The sequence below is a fragment of the Entelurus aequoreus genome, linkage group LG16 (assembly GCF_033978785.1).
Source record: "Entelurus aequoreus isolate RoL-2023_Sb linkage group LG16, RoL_Eaeq_v1.1, whole genome shotgun sequence".
Classification (NCBI taxonomy): domain Eukaryota; kingdom Metazoa; phylum Chordata; class Actinopteri; order Syngnathiformes; family Syngnathidae; genus Entelurus; species Entelurus aequoreus.
Genome location: NC_084746.1, coordinates 37,513,341 through 37,533,353, shown reverse-complemented (window position 1 = coordinate 37,533,353; position 20,013 = coordinate 37,513,341). Strand labels below are relative to the sequence as shown.

The 20,013-nt window shown below is 44.4% G+C and overlaps 1 protein-coding gene across 3 annotated transcripts in view; it reads left to right on the top strand.

The window, feature by feature from the left end:
- LOC133630931 (voltage-gated potassium channel subunit beta-1-like) overlaps nucleotides 1-20,013 on the top strand; it is a 137,299-nt gene that overhangs the window by 21,782 nt on the left and 95,504 nt on the right. The window contains exon 2 of one of the 3 annotated variants that reach the window (XM_062022787.1): nucleotides 8,683-8,867. The exons of 1 other annotated variant lie outside the window; for it this stretch is intronic. The gene's annotated coding sequence lies outside the window, so the exon portion shown is untranslated. Of the gene's footprint in view, nucleotides 1-8,617; nucleotides 8,868-20,013 lie in introns of those variants that run through there. One more of the 3 variants, XM_062022786.1, reaches the window with a different exon arrangement.

Genomic DNA, 20,013 nt, shown 5'->3' with positions numbered 1-20,013 from the left:
CAATAGAAGTTTCACAAAGTGCTGCACAGAAGTTGAGACATACTCTACATACTAAGAGAGTCAATAATAGAAAACGTTTAACTATGAATACATAAAATACATCAAAGAAAAGAAAATAGACTAAAACCAAACAACTCATGCTATAAAAATATGTTTTAAGACGTGATTTAAAAACTCATTCAAGAGCGACATTGTTACAAAGTTTTGTTACTCTATGTACAATATGTGCTTCTTCTTAATATTTCAATGTGTATTTTCTATGAAATTTTATTCAGCATATCATATGACTCTTTAGAGCAGGGGTGTCAAACTCAAATACAGAGTGGGCCAAAATTAAAAAACTGAACAAAGCTGCGGGCCAAGGTTGAACAAATTCACCTTTTAATAAGGACCCAAACAAGTTTTGCATTGAATATTGAACAAGCAAGGCTTATATAACTTTATAGTGACATGCAAAATCGAGTTTCAAATAATAATAATAATAATTAAAAAATATCAATGGCATATCAAATACAATTTAAATACAAATTGAATGTTTATTTGCAGCCTTCTGAGGTAAATATCAACATTAACTTTTTCCACAGGCTAATAAATTTGAAAATAAAATAACAAGGAATAAACCAACCATTCAGGACTTTAAACTGCTCAGTTTGCAACACACTGATCTAATCTGATGTGCCCAAGCCAGATACCTGCCATCTTTTCTTGGATGCTAGTTCATTAATGTCGGGGCTCAGGCTTTGAGCTGAGGCAACCTTCATTATCGAACGAAGGTGTTCATCAGTCATTATACCTCGTAGTCCACCCGGACCACAGTCTTGGGGGCGTGCCTTAAAGGCACTGCCTTTAACATCCTCTACGAGCTGTCGTCACGTCCGCTTTTCATCCATTCTAACAACGTGCCGGCCCAGTCACAAGATATGAGCGGCTTCTGTACGCACACACAGGTTACACTGAGGGTAGCCGTATAAACAACTTTAACACTCTTACAAATATGCGCCACATTGTGAACCCACACCAAACAAGAATGACAAACACATTTCGGGAGAACATCCGCACCGTAACACAACATAAACACAACAGAACAATGCCCCCCTCCCCACACACACCTTGTAGCGTCCCGGAAGAGTTTGTGCTGCAAAGGGTTCTGGGTATTTGTTCTGTTGTGTTTATGTTATGTTTATGTTGTGTTTATGTTGTGTTACGGTGCGGATGTTCTCCCGAAATGTGTTTGTCATTCTTGTTTGGTGTGGGTTGACAGTGTGGCGTATATTTCTAACAGTGTTAAAGTTGTTTATACGGACACCCTCAGTGTAACCTGTATGGCTGTTGATCAAGTATGCATTGCATTCACTTGTGTGTGCGTGCAGAAGCCGCACATATTATGTGACTGGGCCAGCACTCGTTGGACTGGATGAAAAGCGGACGTGACGATTTTCGGGAGGGGCACTGACATTTGGGAGTCTCCTGGGAGGGTTGGCAAGTATGAGAATTGGCTGTGTTACCGCGGCACCGCCGCGGTATATATTCGGCGGGCCAGCTCTAGTGATAATTTGATATCGCCTCAAGGGCCTATTTTGGCCCACGGGCCAGAGTTTGACACCCATGCTTTAGCGATTTACTGCACACTTTCTTTGGCTTTCTGTGGCATTTTGGCGTCATCGATTGGTAAGTTGAAGTACCAATGATTGTCACACACACACTAGGTGTGCCCAATTATTCTCTGCATTTGACCCATCACCCATAATCACCCCCTGGGAGGTGAGGGGAGCAGCAGCGGTGGGTCCCATTTTTATAGTCTTTGGTATGACTCGGCCGGGATTTGAACTTGTTCTCATAATTAAAGTGCAGCATTTGATTTACACAAGCAGTGGCTAACTTGTTTTTGCGCTTGAAACCTTGTTCAAATGTTACTTAAAGGCCTACTGAAACCCACTACTACCGACCACGCAGTCTGATAGTTTATATATCAATGATGAAATCTTAACATTGCAACACATGCCAATACGGCCGGGTTAACTTATAAAGTGCAATTTTAAATTTCCCGCTAAACTTCCGGTTGAAAATGTCTATGTATGACGACATATGCGCGTGACGTCAATCGTTGAAACGGAAGTATGCGGACACATTGAATCCTATACAAAAAACTCTGTTTTCATCGCAAAATTCCACAGTATTCTGGACATCTGTGTTGGTGAATCTTTTGCAATTTGTTTAATGAACAATGAAGACTGCAAAGAAAAAAGTTGTAGGTGGGATCGGTGTATAAGCGGCGGACTACAGCAACACAACCAGGAGGACTTTGAGATGGATAGCAGATGCGTTAGCCGCCGAACTCACCTTAACTTCCTCCGTCTTCGGGCCGCCGACCGCATCTGTGATCGGGTGAAGTCCTTCGTCGTACCGTCGATCGCTGGAACGCAGGTGAGCACGGGTGTTGATGAGCAGATGAGGGCTGGCTGGCGTAAGTGGATAGCTAATGTTTTTAGCATAGCTCTGTGAGGTCTGGTTGCTAAGTTAGCTTCAATGGCGTTGTTAGCAACAGCATTGTTAAGCTTCGCCAGGCTGGAAAGCATTAACCGTGTAGTTACAGGTCCATGGTTTAATAGTATTGTTGATTTTCTGTCTATCCTTCCAGTCGAGGGGTTTATTTCTTTTGTTTCTATATGCAGTTAAGCACGATGCTATCACGTTAGCTCCGTAGCTAAAGTGTTTCGCCGATGTATTGTCGTGGAGATAAAAGTCAATGTGAATGTCCATTTCGCGTTCTCGACTCTCATTTTCAAGAGGATATAGTATCCGAGGTGGTTTAAAATACAAATCCGTGATCCACAATAGAAAAAGGAGAGAGTGTGGAATCCAATGAGCCAGCTTGTACCTAAGTTACGGTCAGAGCAAAAAAAGATATATCTTGCAATGCATTCTAGTCCTTCACTCTAACGTTCCTCATCCACGAATCTTTCATCCTTGCTCAAATTAATGGGGTAATCATCGCTTTCTCGGTCCGAATCGCTCTAGCTACATTGAAAACAATGGGGAAATGTGAGGAGCCTTTCAACCGTTGACGTCACGCTACTTCCGGTACAGGCAAGGCTTTTTTTTATCAGCGACCAAAAGTTGCGAACTTTATCGTCAATGTTCTCTACTAAATCCTTTCAGCAAAAATATGGCAATATCGCGAAATGATCAAGTATGACACATAGAATGGATCTGCTATCCCCATTTAAATAAAACAAATTCATATCAGTAGGCTTTTAAGATGGTGACAGTTTGACCCTGGTACGGACCATTTCTAGTTGTTATTTCTTCAAGGGGAGTGTTTGGTGCAACATTAGCAGATTTATCCGAGCTTCCACGACAGATGTTTCACAGTGTGCGATAAAAGGTCAGGTCAACCCGGGTTTTAATCCCCTGGTGTATATAATATACCAGAATATTTTGTGTGTGCACGTATTTGTGGCTGAGCAACAAAACTGACATAAGTCGATCAGAAACTGTCAATGGAGGAATTAAAGCAGAGAGAGAGACCCTCAGGGTGATGGCGTCTTTGTCCTCGGGGGGAACGTTCTACTTGATGGTTGTGACTGACACACTTTGGAATAGGATTGACGTTGACGGGTGTGCTTGGCCTTGTGGGCGTGGCTGACATTAACGGTGACAGGCATGTTACACAATGACCAGACAAACACACACATTAGCTTCATTTGTTTGATGTGGAAGGAGTCGTGTTTGTGTCTTGATGGCAAACATCACACACAACACTCACTTTGCTATCATCAGACGCCTTCCTGCACGCAACTTCTCTGATAAAGCCACGTCGCATCACATTTACGCAACACAACAGCATAAACCCACAACAGAACAACATAGAGCCACAACAAAACGACTTTCAGTCGAATGATTGCAAAAGATACAACAAATGCAAACACAAAATATTTGATAAAACCTAAAGCCACAACACAACAATATAAAGCCACAAGACAATAACGTTAACCCACAACAAAACAACATAAAGCCACAACACAATGACTTTCAGCCACACAATTGCAAAAGCAACAACAAATGCAAGCACCACAACACAACACCATCCTTAATAAAGCCTCAAGACAACAACATAAAGCCACAACACAACAACTTTCAGCCGCATGATTGCAAAAGCCACAACAAATGCAAACACCACAACATCTTTGATAAAACTTCAACACAGCAACTTAAAGCCACAACACAACAATGTAAACCCACAACAACATAAAGCCACAATGCAACAATGTAAACCCACAACACAACATGAAGCCACAACACAACAATCTAAACCCACAACACAACAACATAAAGCCACAACACAACGACTTTCAGCCACACAATTGCAAAAGCAACAACAAATGCAAGCACCACAACACAACATCATCCTAAATAAAGCCACAACACAACAACATAAAGCCACTACACAGCAATGTAAACCAACAACACAACAATGTAAACCAACAACACAACAATCTAAACCCACAACACAACAATCTAAACCCACAACACAACAACATGAAGCCACAACACAACAACATAAAGCCACAACACAACAACATAAAGCCACAACACAACAATGTAAACCCACAACACAACAATGTAAACCCACAACACAACATGAAGCCACAACACAACAACGTGAAGCCACAACACAACAACATAAAGCCACAACACAACAATGTAAACCCACAACACAACAATGTAAACCCACAACACAACAACATGAAGCCACAACACAACAACATGAAGCCACAACACAACAACATAAAGCCACAACACAACAACATAAAGCCACAACACAACAATGTAAACCCACAACACAACAACGTAAACCCACAACACAACAACATGAGGCCACAACACAACAACATAAAGCCACAACACAACAACATTAAGCCACAACACAACAACGTAGACCCACAACACAGCAACATAGACCCACAACACAACAACGTAGACCCACAACACAACAACATGAAGCCACAACACAACAACATAAAGCCACAACACAACAACATGAAGCCACAACACAACAACATAAAGCCACAACACAACAATGTAAACCAACAACACAACATAAAGCCACAACACAACAATGTAAACCAACAACACAACATGAAGTCACAACACAACAATGTAAACCAACAACACAACAACATGAAGCCACAACACAACAACATGAAGCCACAACACAACAACATAAAGCCACAACACAACAATGTAAACCAACAACACAACATAAAGCCACAACACAACAACATAAAGCCACAACACAACAACATAAAGCCACAACACAACAATGTAAACCCACAACACAACAATGTAAACCCACAACACAACATGAAGCCACAACACAACAACGTGAAGCCACAACACAACAACATAAAGCCACAACACAACAATGTAAACCCACAACACAACAATGTAAACCCACAACACAACAACATGAAGCCACAACACAACAACATGAAGCCACAACACAACAACATAAAGCCACAACACAACAACATAAAGCCACAACACAACAATGTAAACCCACAACACAACAACGTAAACCCACAACACAACAACATGAGGCCACAACACAACAACATAAAGCCACAACACAACAACATTAAGCCACAACACAACAACGTAGACCCACAACACAGCAACATAGACCCACAACACAACAACGTAGACCCACAACACAACAACATGAAGCCACAACACAACAACATAAAGCCACAACACAACAACATGAAGCCACAACACAACAACATAAAGCCACAACACAACAATGTAAACCAACAACACAACATAAAGCCACAACACAACAATGTAAACCAACAACACAACATGAAGTCACAACACAACAATGTAAACCAACAACACAACAACATGAAGCCACAACACAACAACATGAAGCCACAACACAACAACATAAAGCCACAACACAACAATGTAAACCAACAACACAACATAAAGCCACAACACAACATGATTGCAAAAGCCACAAGAGATGTTTATTGAAGTTGTGATTGTGTGTTAATGGTGTTCCAGTCTGTGATGGTGTACTGCATGTGTGTTCGTCTACTGTAGCTGCATGAGAGGGAAATATTGATTGTTGTTCTGCAGCTCATATTGTTAAATAATATTATGTCTGTGACCGTTTCAATCAAACTGTAAAAACTGAATATTGGTCTGTGCAGGTGTACCTAATAAAATGAACGGGCCATTAAGCTTTACAATCTGGCCCGCCAGACATTCCCAAACATTTTTTTAGATCTTTAAGATGGAAAGTGTAGCTGCCATTATGATATGCAGTGATGTTTTCTAATGACCGTAAGTCTTGAACTATACAAAGTATTTCAATGGAATCTGCACTTTTGCATGATATACTAGTTACTATGGTAATCTAATTAGTTACTATGGTCATCTAATTAGTTACTATGATCATCTAATCAAGTTAGTATGGTAATCTAATTAGTTACTATGGTCATCTAATTTAGTTACTATGGTCATTTAATTAGATACTATGGTCATCTAATTAGTTACTATGGTCATCTAATTTAGTTACTATGGTCATTTAATTAGATACTATGGTCATCTAATTAGTTACTATGGTCGTCTAATTTAGTTCCTATGGTCATCTAATGAGTTATTATGGTCATCTAATTAGTTACTATGGTCATCTAATGAGTTATTATGGTCATCTAATTAGTTACTATGGTCATCTAATTAGTTACTATTGTCATGACTTGGTCTATGGCGTGGTTTGTTCTCCCGTGGTGCAAAGGAATTGGACCAAACGTGGCGTGCAGGTGAGGACATGTTTAATATATTAACTCAAAAAGGCTCAAAAAGGGGATAAACAAAAAGCGCTCACAGCGGAGGAAAAAAAACTTGACTATGAAAACAAAAGGCGCGCACAATGGCGGAAGTACAAAACTAGACTATGAAAACAAAACACTAGCACAAAGGCAAAAAAACTATGAACAATAACAAAAACTTACTTGGCATGAGAACAGGACATGAAAAAGAACAGCATGCATCATGAGCGTGAACAGAGTGGCAGGAGTGAATGTGATGTCGCCAGGACGAACAACAGAAACAGAAAAGCTTATATAGTGACATGATAAGTGAAAACAGGTGCGTGACTCTAACCGTGAACAGGTGCGTGACATGACAATGTGAACCAGGTGAAACTAATGGTTGCTATGGTGACAAATAAAAGTGCACAAAAAGTCCAAAACCAAATCCGAACATGACTAAAACAAAACATAATCACAGACATGACAACTATGGCCATCTATTTAGTTACTATGGTCATCTAATGAGTTACTATGGTCATCTAATGAGTTACTATGGTCATCTAATGAGTTACTATGGTCATCTAATTAGTTACTATGGTCATCTAAGTCACAGCAGCTCAGACGAGGCACCAAGCAGTGTGGGTGGAGAGCGTTTCCACAGAGTGTTTCCAGAGCCTGATATGCGGGTGTCAGGGACAGACGCGGAAGGAGATTTTTACAACAAAGTTCTAAAGTTTAGTGATATATCAGCTGTATCAAATATACATAATAGTTTTTTTTACACTTAGCGCTAATATTTTGCTATGTTTGTTGCATTTTTGTTGCGTTTCGCTTGATTGTAAAATATGTGAATGGAGAGTGGGTGTGACGTTCATATGTTGTCAGTATTCAGTGTTTTATCCTTCATAGTTAATATTGCAAATCACACATTCTTTATTTTCATGTACATTCTGGGTGTCTCATTCAGTAAAAAAATAAAAAATTCCATTCCTTTTTTTAAGGCGGTCTGTCATAATGTTTTTAGCTTTCAATCAGACATTATTGTGCGGTTTTGCATTACTGTTCCTAAAAATAGATATACAGACTCTTTTTTTTCCTCTAAATTTGGCCCCTCCGAATCAAAATAATTGCCCAGGCCTGGTATATGAGATGCTTCCACACTTACTGATGAACATCTCCGTCACTCTGCACATCCTGAAGTACAGTTCACTGATTTATTTTCTTAACTCATCGAACACAATTGTGAGGATATAAATAAAACCTGCTGGCACCCGTGGCTGCATGGATATTGAATGAAGCATGAAATCCTGTATTGTCACATTACGACTCAGCAGGGGGGGGGACAATAAAAGACGCCTTCCTCAACTGCTGAGTTCATGCTTTGTTTCATCTCAACCTGCCATCTGCCCCACTTTGCACGGACTTTGAAGGCAGAAATAAGCCGACTGGCCTTGCTGGAAAAGACCTTCAGGACAGAATTGGGGTCAAAGGGCGTGGGGTGAACTGGAAAGGTTCGTGTGGAGAGGTCATGCTCTGTAATGGCAGGAGAACAAATCAGTGAAGTGAAGCGTTCCTATGAGGTTCACATGGAGGTTATTCCATCTTGTAGAAATCATGCTAGAAGTGTTTTCCCATAAATAACCGTCCATCAACTCGCTTTATTCCCATTCAGAATGCACCTCTCTCTCTTTCTGCAGTTCTCGCAGTGTAAGCCAGCAGCACACACACATTACACACACACACTCTCTCTCCCCCTCGCTTTTTTTACGCTCGCCCGCCTCCTCGCTGCATCTGTCCTCCTCTCAAGTGAAGCGACCATGCATCTTAGTTCACCCTCCTCTCCGCCTGTCACCGTACATTCCAGGGTGCCTTCATCGCCGAGCAGAGCCATCTCGCCTCCACGCCAGGGACCGTAAACTGCTGCTGTCGCAGGACTTGGGGAACAGGACCCAGCCAGTCCTTGGAGACCTTCGCTGGGGACCTTCATCTCTCGAGGGACACCACGTCAGCCGGGAATCTGGACTTGACATCCATGAAGACCCATTCCAAGTAAGAACACTTTGGGTTGACTGCAGGATGCAGGATGTTCTGGTTGTGCAGCAACAGAGCTTGTATGCAGAATTGGTGACTCTGCTCAGTTGTGTTGAGGAAATAGGGGTACAGTACAGGTCAAGTCTATTTTTGGACCACATATTATTGGACTCCAATGCCAAAAAAAGTTACTTTGCCATTGTACGCTTAAACGTGAACTATACCAGGGGTGCTTTACCTTTTTGACCCCAGGGCCCAACTTTTGCCATGCAGACGGGTCCGGGGCCCACTTAAATATCAACACCATCCATCCATCCATCCATCTTCATCCGCTTATCCGAGGTTGGGTCGCGGGGGCAGCAGCCTAAGCAGGGAAGCCCAGACTTCCCTCTCCCCAGCCACTTCGTCTAGCTCTTACCGGGGGATCCCGAGGCGTTCCCGGGCCAGCCGGGAGAAATAGTCTTCCCAACGTGTCCTGGGTCTTCCCCGTGGCGTCCTACCGGTCGGACGTGCCCTAAACACCTCCCTAGGGAGGCGTTCGGGTGGCATCCTGACCAGATGCCCGAACCACCTCATCTGGCTCCTCTCGATGTGGAGGAGCAGTGGCTTTACTTTGAGCTCCTCCCGGATGACAGAGCTTCTCACCCTATCTCTAAGGGAGAGACCCGCCACCCGGCGGAGGAAACTCATTTCGGCCGCTTGTACCCGTGATCGTGTCCTTTCGGTCATAAACCAAAACTCATGACCATAGGTGAGGATGGGAACGTAGATCGACCGGTAAATTGAGAGCTTTGCCTTGCGGCTCAGCTCCTTCTTCACCACAACGGACCGATACAGCGTCCGCATTACTGAAGACGCCGCACCGATCCGCCTGTCGATCTCACGATCCACTCTTCCCTCACTCGTGAACAAGACTCCGAGGTACTTGAACTCCTCCACTTGGGGCAAGATCTCCTCCCCAACCCGGAGATGGCACTCCACCCTTTTCCGGGCGAGAACCATGGACTCGGACTTGGAGGTGCTGATTCTCATCCCAGTCGCTTCACACTCAGCTGCGAACCGATCCAGTGAGAGCTGAAGATCCTGGCCAGATGAAGCCATCAGGACCACATCATCTGCAAAAAGCAGAGACCTAATCCCGCAGCCACCAAACCGGATCCCCTCAACGCCTTGACTGCGCCTAGAAATTCTGTCCATAAAAGTTATGAACAGAATCGGTGACAAAGGGCAGCCTTGGCGGAGTCCAACCCTCACTGGAAACGTGTCCGACTTACTGCCGGCAATGCGCACCAAGCTCTGACACTGATCATACAGGGAGCGGACCGCCACAATCAGACAGTCCGATACCCCATACTCTCTGAGCACTCCCCACAGGACTTCCAGAGGGACACGGTCGAATGCCTTTTCCAAGTCCACAAAGCACATGTAGACTGGTTGGGCAAACTCCCATGCACCCTCAAGGACCCTGCCGAGAGTATAGAGCTGGTCCACAGTTCCACGACCAGGACGAAAACCACACTGTTCCTCCTGAAGCTGAGGTTCAACTATCCGGCGTAGCCTCCTCTCCAGTACACCTGAATAGACCTTACCGGGAAGGCTGAGGAGTGTGATCCCCCGATAGTTAGAACACACCCTCCGGTTCCCCTTTTTAAAGAGAGGAACCACCACCCCGGTCTGCCAATCCAGAGGTACCGCCCCCGATGTCCACGCGATGCTGCAGAGTCTTGTCAACCAAGACAGCCCCACAGCATCCAGAGCCTTAAGGAACTCCGGGCGGATCTCATCCACCCCCGGGGCCCTGCCACCGAGGAGCTTTTTAACTACCTCAGCAACCTGAGCCCCAGAAATAGGAGAGCCCACCACAGATTCCCCAGGCACTGCTTCCTCATAGGAAGACGTGTTGGTGGGATTGAGGAGGTCTTTGAAGTATTCCCTCCACCGATCCACAACATCCGCAGTCGAGGTCAGCAGAACACCATCCTCACCATACACTGTGTTGATAGTGCACTGCTTCCCCTTCCTGAGGCGGCGGATGGTGGTCCAGAATCGCTTCGAAGCCGTCCGGAAGTCGTTTTCCATGGCTTCACCGAACTCCTCCCATGTCCGAGTTTTTGCCTCCGCGACCGCTGAAGCCGCACACCGCTTGGCCTGTCGGTACCTGTCCGCTGCCTCAGGAGTCCTATGAGCCAAAAGAACCCCATAGGACTCCTTCTTCAGCTTGACGGCATCCCTCACCGCTGGTGTCCACCAACGGGTTCTAGGATTACCGCCACGACAGGCACCAACTACTTTGCGGCCACAGCTCCAATCAGCCGCCTCGACAATAGAGGTGCGGATATCAACACTGAATTAGTCATTTCAATAATCATATCTAACCTACTTACAAAACCCAAAACCAGTGAAGTTGGCACGTTGTGATTCGTAAAAAAGAAAACAATACAATGATTTGCAAATCCCAACTTATATTCAATCGAATACCACAGAACACTTTTCCACTTTGCATCAGTCCATCTTAGATGAGCTCGGGCCCAGCGAAGCAAGCTGCGTTTCTGGGTGTTGTTGATAATTCACTTTCGCTTTGCATAGTAGTTTTAACTTGCACTTACAGATGTAGCGACCAACTGTAGTTACTGACAGTGGTTTTCTGAAGTGTTCCTGAGCCCATGTGGTGATATCCTTTACACACTGATGTCGCTTTTTGATGCAGTACCGCCTGAGGGATCGAAGGTCACGGGCATTCAATGTTGGTTTTCAGCCTTGCTGCTTACGTGCAGTGATTTCTCCAGATTCTCTGAACCTTTTGATGATATTACAGACCGTAGATGGTGAAATCCCTAAATTCCTTGCCCTAGCTGGTTGAGAAATGTTGTTCTCAAACAATTTGCTCACGCATTTGTTCACAAAGTGGTGACCCTCGTCCCATCCTTGTTTGTGAATGACTGAGCATTTCATGGAAGCTGCTTTTATACCCAATCATGGCACCCACCTGTTCCCAATTAGCCATTTCACCTGTGGGATGTTCCAAATAAGTGTTTGATGAGCATTCCTCAACTTGTGGCAGCTTTTTTGAAACATGTTGCAGGCATCAAATTCCAAATTAGCTAATATTTGCAAAAAATAAAGTTTTCCAGTTCGAACGTTAAACATCTTGTCTTTGCAGTCTATTCAATTGAATATAAGTTGAAAAGGATTTGCAAATCATTGTATTCTGTTTTTATTTACCATTTACACAACATGCCAACTTCACTGGTTTTGGGTTTTGTACATTTTACAACCTTGTCAAATGATATGAAAACATGTTATTATTTATTTAGCGCATAAACCTTAGGTTTATGTTAGGCTGATTATCAATCAATCAATCAATCAATGTTTATTTATATAGCCCTAAATCACAAGTGTCTCAAAGGGCTGTACAAGCCACAACGACATCCTCGGTACAGAGCCCACATACGGGCAAGGAAAAACTCACCCCCAGTGGGACGTCGGTGAATGACTATGAGAAACCTTGGAGAGGACCGCATATGTGGGTAACCCCCCCCCCCCCCCCCCCCCCCCCTCTAGGGGAGACCAAAAGCAACGGATGTCGAGTGGGTCTGACATAACATTGTGAAAGTCCAGTCCACAGTGGATCCAACACATCAGCGGGAGTCCAGTCCACAGCGGGGCCAACAGGAAACCATCCCGAGCGGAGACGGGTCAGCAGCGCAGAGATGTCCCCAACCGATGCACAGGCTAGTGGTCCACCCGGGGTCCCGGCTCTGGACAGCCAGCACTTCATCCATGGCCACCGGACCTATGCAACTCCCCCTCGCAAGGGACAGGGGAGAAGAGGAGAGAAGAAAAGAAACGGCAGATCAACTGGTCTAAAAAAGGGGGGGGTCTATTTAAAGGCTAGATTATACAAATGAGTTTTAAGATGGGACTTAAATGCTTCTACTGAGGTAGCATCTCTAACTGTTACCGGGAGGGCATTCCAGAGTACTGGAGCCCGAATAGAAACGCTCTATAGCCCGCAGACTTTTTTTTGGCTCTGGGAAGCACTAATAAGCCGGAGTTCTTTGAACGCAGATTTCTTGTCGGGACATATGGTACAATACAATCGGCGAGATAGGCTGGAGCTAAACCGTGTAGTATTTTATACGTAAGTAGTAAAACCTTAAAGTCGCATCTTAAGTGCACAGGAAGCCAGTGCAAGTGAGCCAGTATAGGCGTAATATGATCAAACTTTCTTGTTTTTGTCAAAAGCCTTGCAGCCGCATTTTGTACCAACTGTAATCTTTTAATGCTAGACATAGGGAGGCCCGAAAATAATACGTTACAGTAATCGAGACGAGACGTAACGAACGCATGAATAATGATCTCAGCATCGCTAGTGGACAAGATGGAACGAATTTTAGCGATATTACGGAGATGAAAGAAGGCCGTTTTAGTAACACTCTTAATGTGTGACTCAAACGAGAGAGTTGGGTCGAAGATAATACCCAGATTCTTTACAGAGTCACCTTGTTTAATTGTTTGGTTGTCAAATGTTAAGGTGGTATTATTAAATAGATGTTGGTGTCTAGCAGGACCGATAATCAGCATTTCCGTTTTCTTAGCGTTGAGTTGCAAAAAGTTAGCGGACATCCATTGTTTAATTTCATTAAGACACGCCTCCAGCTGACTACAGTCCGGCGTGTTGGTCAGCTTTAGGGGCATGTAGAGTTGAGTGTCATCAGCATAACAGTGAAAGCTAACACCGTACTTGCGTATGATGTCACCTAGCGGCAGCATGTAAATACTAAAGAGTGCAGGGCCAAGAACCGAACCCTGGGGAACTCTGCACGTTACCTTGACATAGTCCGAGGTCACATTGTTATGGGAGACGCACTGCATCCTGTCAGTAAGATAAGAGTTAAACCAAGACAAGGCTAAGTCTGACATACCAATACGTGTTTTGATACGCTCTAATAAAATATTATGATCGACGGTATCGAAAGCGGCGCTAAGATCAAGAAGCAGCAACATAGATGACGCATCAGAATCCATCGTTAGCAATAGATCATTAGTCATTTTTGCGAGGGCTGTCTCTGTAGAGTGATTTGCCCTGAAACCGGATTGAAAAGGTTCACAGAGATTGTTAGTCACTAAGTGTTCATTTAGCTGCTGTGCAACAATTTTTTCGAGAATTTTGGAAATAAACGGAAGGTGGGAGACCGGTCGGTAGTTTACCATGAGGTCAGGATCGAGGTTAGGTCTTTTGAGCAGAGGATGAATAACCGCTTTTTTAAATGCTAGGGGAACAGTGCCGGAGGAAAGTGATAAGTTTATAATATTTAACACTGATGGACCTAATAATACAAACAGTTCCTTGATAAGTTTCCCAGGAAGTGGGTCAAGTAAACATGTTGTTTGTTTTATCCCACTTACACGCTGTAATAATTCCTCTAATGTTATTTCATCAAAAATAGAGAGACTATTTTGGAGGGCAGTGTCCGTCGTATATACAGTCGTATTTGTGTTAATAGAACCCAGTTGTTGCTGGGATGCGTTGTCTTTAATCTCCTTTCTAATGAGTTCAATTTTCTTATTAAAGAAATTCATAAAATCATCTGCCGAGTGGGTGGAGCTACTGGGAGGAGTCCCTTGTTGGGTTAGCGATGCTACTGTACTAAACAGAAATTTAGGATCGTTTTTGTTGAGGCGGATGAGATTTGAGTAGTATTTAACTTTAGCTAAAGTAAGCATGCGTTTATAAGTTATTAAACTATCACTCCATGCTTGATGGAAAACCTCAAGTTTAGTCGCGCGCCATTTGCGTTCCAGTTTTCTACATGATAATTTATGAGCTCTAATTTCTTCTGTAAACCATGGGGTGCGCCTTTTAGGGGCCCTTTTTTGCTTTAGCGGTGCTATACTATCAATAATTTCGCGCAAGGCATCGTCAAAGTTGTTAGTGAGGTTATCAATAGAGCCGACATAATTTGGGAATGGTGCCATTACCGAAGGCAGTAGGTCAGCAAGAGTCATCGTTGTGGCAGCATTAATGTTGCGGCCGCTATAGCAGTTATTATTATTATTAGCTTGTTGACAAAGAGTCAAAACTTCAAATTTTATAAGGTAATGATCGGACATTACTTTAGTATATGGAAGTATCATAACTTTGGAGGTGGTGACACCCCTGACAAGCACTAGATCTATTGTATTACCGTTGCGATGCGTGGGTTCATGTATTATTTGTGTAAGACCACAGCTATCAATTATGGTTTGGAGCGCCACGCACTGAGGGTCCGATGGGGTATTCATATGGATATTAAAGTCCCCCATTATGATTATATTGTCGGCGTGCGTCACTAGATCAGCAACGAACTCTGAGAATTCACTGATAAAGTCCGAATAGGGCCCAGGGGGGCGGTAGATAACAGCCAGGTCGAGAGGTAGCGGTGTGACAGACCTCATAGTAAGCACCTCAAACGATTTATATTTATTATTTAGGTTAGGGGTAAGGTTGAAATTTTCATTGTATATTAGTGCGACACCCCCTCCCCTTTTAAGAGGGCGGGCAACATGCGCATTCGTATAGTTAGGAGGAGATGCCTCATTGAGCGCAAAAAATTAGTCCGGTTTGAGCCAGGTTTCGCTAAGACCAATGACGTTAAGATTGTTGTCTCTAATGACCTCATTAACCAATAACGCCTTGGGAGACAATGATCTTATGTTTAAAAAGCCCATATTATAGGTATTGGGCTGTTTTGACGAGTTTTTGTTAAGATTATCCGTAGTGGCAATATTAACAATGTTGCGTTTATTATGCGTAGTGCACTTTAAATAGTTTCGACCATATCTAGGAATTGATATGACGGGAATTTTCCGATTGTTTGCTTGGTGCTGCAATAGACTGGACATATCATAATTTGCCACCTCAGTAGAATGCATGTCCACCTCTGACACAGACACAACAGAAAAAACATGTGAATTGTGTATTATTCTAAGAGAATTGCTATGCGTACATGGATTATCCAGCCTGGCGCTGGCTAGTTCTAGCTTAACTGACTCCTCACCCGGACTAACAGACATTGTAATTGCCTGTGACCGGGCTTGCTCTAGTGTAGTCAGTCAAGTGAGACTTAAATAGTAGTCTATGTTTCTAGACAGGATGATGGCGCCTTCCTGGTTAGGGTGAAGGCCGTCTCTCATCAGCAAGCCTGGTTTGCCCCAGAAAGAGGGCCAGTTATCAATAAACGTTAGTCCCTAGCCAGCCACTTGTTAAGCGAGACTAATCTGCTATATCTCTCATCATTGCCTCTCGCAGGCAGGGGGCCAGAGACAATTACTCGATGCCTGGACATCTTTCTGGCGAGATCACAAGTCCTGGCTATGTTTCTCTTTGTAATCTCTGACTGTCTCATTCTAGTGTCATTGGAGCCAACGTGTACAACTATATTCGCATAATTAGTGGTGCGATTAGCCTGTCGTACGTGTTTACTAGGCCTGTTGCGAGTTAGCTCCCTAAGATTAGCTTCAATGTCAGGTGCTCTGGCCCCGGGGATACACTTTACTGTGGCTGGTTTGCTAAGCTTTATGTTTCGGGTGATGGAGTCCCCTATGACTAAGGTGTGGTGCCCGGTAGACTGGGGTGTAGGACTAGCTAAAGAGCTAAATCTATTATGCGTCTCAACCGGTACACCGTAGCTTGTAGGCCGCTTAGGACTGCTACAAGCTGGGCTAGTTAGCTCGCTACAGCTAACGCTAGCAGATGTGTCCGCAACATCTAAAGTTACGACATTACTCTGCTCTAACTGGCGGACACGGCCCTCTAGCAGAGCCAACCTCTCCGTGAGTATGGTGCAAGACGCGCAGGAAGCCATTACTTACGGTGTTTTCTGTCACCGAGTGAAGTTCCTGCTGTCCTCAGGGAAGTGGTCGCGGTCTGTGGGAGTAGCTTCCTACTGACCGGCGCTGCCTTTCTCCGCGCTAGCTTAGCAGCTAGCTAGCTTGTCGAGTTTCGTCCACCGGTGCTTCTTATCGATGAAAGTTGTATATATTTTTTCTCAAGAGTTAGAACTGAGCTGTAAGAACAAAAAGCTACCTAGAAAAATAAATACCAACCAAATATACTGCATAAGAAGGGACTGTAATGAAAAGTATATTGACATACAAATATACAGTTCTAAAATAAACTAAATTAATAATGAATGTTTTTGCACTAATTTGTTAATACAATTAAAGTGCAAATGAAAATTCAGCTTTGCTACTTTAGTCATATTTTTTGCGCTTTAGAAACTTCACCGTGATTTCAGCTCAATACATTTTCCTGTTTGTTTAATATTGTTATCACTGCCACAAGTGGTGGAAAAGTGTATTACGACTAAGTACTGCTGCGCCCGAACAGACCACAACTAAGAAACAGATATTTTTGACCCGCCCTGTAGGAGGCACTCGCGGCCCTATGGTTAAGAAACACTGAACTGTACTATACTTCTTACTCCATCTTCATTTCCCTTTTGTTAACACATACTTTACCATTATTGGAGCTCTGTAGACTAGGGCTTTCCTTAGGGGCCAGATTTAAGTTAAGGCTGTCCTCACCATATACATTTATAGTTGCCTCGTGGTATTATTACTGGTACTCAATTGGCCCTTTACAGTATTGGCCCACACGCTGTGTGGGCGTGTTGTGCTCAGCGCAAGCAGAGGTGTGTCTGAGTGTGCTGACAGCAGAGGGGTTAACACAGGTGCCTACAGCTCCAGCTGCAGAGGAAACGTGGGTTCGACTCCGCATAGTACCCCCCCCCACCCCCCCCCCCCTTATGCGAGGCCTCAAACGAGCGCCGGGGAGCATCAGGATTGGCACGGTAGAAATCCTCTAGAAGTGAGGGATCGGCAAGGTAGGAGGCTGGCACCCAAGATCTGTCTTCAGGTCCATATCCCTCCCAGTCGACCAAATAAACGAGCCCCCTACCTTGTCGACGGACCCTGAGGATCTCCTTAACCGACCAAACCTGATCTCCATTGGGTAAGAACCTAGAGGGTGGGGGGGGCAGGGACAGGCGGGGACAGAGCGCTCTCCCCTACCGGTTTAATCTGGGAAACATGGACCACTGGATGCCGCTTGACCGAGGGTGGGAGAGCCAATTTAACTGATACAGGATTTATGATAGACATGATGGAGAACGGACCAACATAACGTGGAGCCAATTTCTTAGATGGTACCTGGAGGCTGAGGTCCTTAGTGAGAAGCATCACTTGTTGTCCTGGTTTATAGGACGGAGCTGGAATGCGATGACGGTTGGCGTTGCGACACATTTTCTCGGATGCTCTTTCCAAAGCTGCACTAGCGGCTTTCCACACCCTCTGACACCGTCTAATATGAGCTCTAGTTGATGGTACAGTGATCTCCAGTTCTTGTTGGGGAAACAAAGGGGGTTGATAACCTAATGAGCACTCAAATGGAGACATACCGGTAGCGGAGCTCTTCAAGGAGTTATAGGAAAACTCCACCCATGGCAGAAACTTGCTCCAGGATGTGGGTTGACGACTGGCGACACATCGGAGCATGGTCTCCAAGCTTTGATTCGCCCTCTCGGCCTGCCCGTTGCTTTAGGGATGATATCCCGAAGTGAGGCTGACAGAGGCCCCGATTCCCTTGCAGAAAGCTCTCCATAGTTGCGACGTAAACTGAGGGCCTCGGTCAGAAACGATATCCACCGGAATACCATGCTGCTTGACGACGTGAAGTGTGAGGAGGTCAGAAGTCTCTGAAGCAGAAGGTAACTTGCGCAGCGGAATGAAATGGGCTGCTTTGGAGAAACGATCAACAATTGTAAGGATAGTGGTGTTACCTCTGGAAGCTGGAAATCCCGTGACAAAATCCAGGGCGATGTGCGACCAAGGACGGGCAGGAATGGAGAGAGGGCGAAGAAGACCAGCAGGAGGCCTGTGTGACGTCTTACTGCGGGCACAAGTTGAACAAGCAGCGATAAACTCCCGAGTGTCCTTGGCCATGGATGGCCACCAAAAACGTCTTCGCAGCAGTGATAGGGTTCGTTGAAAGCCAGGATGGCATGAGAACAGGCTTGAGTGCCCCCAATCCAGCACCCTGGGTTGTAGCTCCCGATGGACGAACAGTCTGTTGGGAGGTCCACCTCCCGGTCCTGGATTGGAATGCAGTGCAGACTTAACCAGGTCCTCCACTTTCCAATTTATCATCCCTATGATGCAAGTGGGAGGAAGAATGGGTTCTGCCACTGCCGGACCGGTAGGTTCTTTCAGAAATAGCCGAGACAGTGCGTCAGCCTTAGTGTTCTTGGACCCAGGTCTGAAAGAAAGCACGTAATTGAAGCGAGAAAAAAACTGCTGCCACCTTGCCTGGCGATTGTTGATCCTCTTGGCAGCTCGGATGTGTAGGAGGTTGCTGTGGTCGGTAAGGATCTGAAACTGGTGTCTAGCTCCTTCCAACCAGTGTCTCCATTCCACCAGGGCCTCATGGACCGCCAGTAACTCTCTATTCCCAGCCCCCCTCGGGTTGAAGTTAACAACTACATAAATGGAGTGTCACTGACAACTTTTACTACATGTAACAAAGTAAATAGTTAATTATTGTTGTTTGCCTTTGTTCCACTCGTGTGCTGCCTCTTTAATTTCACATTTATTCAACGAAGTCAGAGTAGTAAGCAGTTGAGGTCATTGCTTCAAGTCCGGCTCATTCATGAGTCCGTAAATACATTAAAAAGAGTCTGTCCACTTCTCGTAGCTTCGCATATCAAAATGAAGTTTGTAAGAATAATAAACAACATTAAACTGTTTTAAAGACTACGGCTGACTAAAAACACTGCATTGATCAGCGTTCTTCAGCACAAAAGTTCCTTCTCTTCGTTGTGAAGTTTGTTGAAATACAAATACACAAGAGATAAGAAATAAACAAGCCGTCTTTGCATACTCCTCAATTGCGGTTGTGTGTTTGAAAAATAAGTTTTAAGAACGCCTCCAATGGTGTTCAACCAATCAGCATTAGACAGCACAGACCGCCCCCGGAAAGATTCCGGGTAGCTTTGAAAAGTCCCACCTAGCTAGGAGGAACTCCAAAAGGTTCCTGAAGACCTAAATCTACAGGAGGAACTTTATGAACCCGGGTAAATGGGAAAGTTTGTTAAAGTTCCTGCAGTGGAAAAGGGCTATTGAAGAG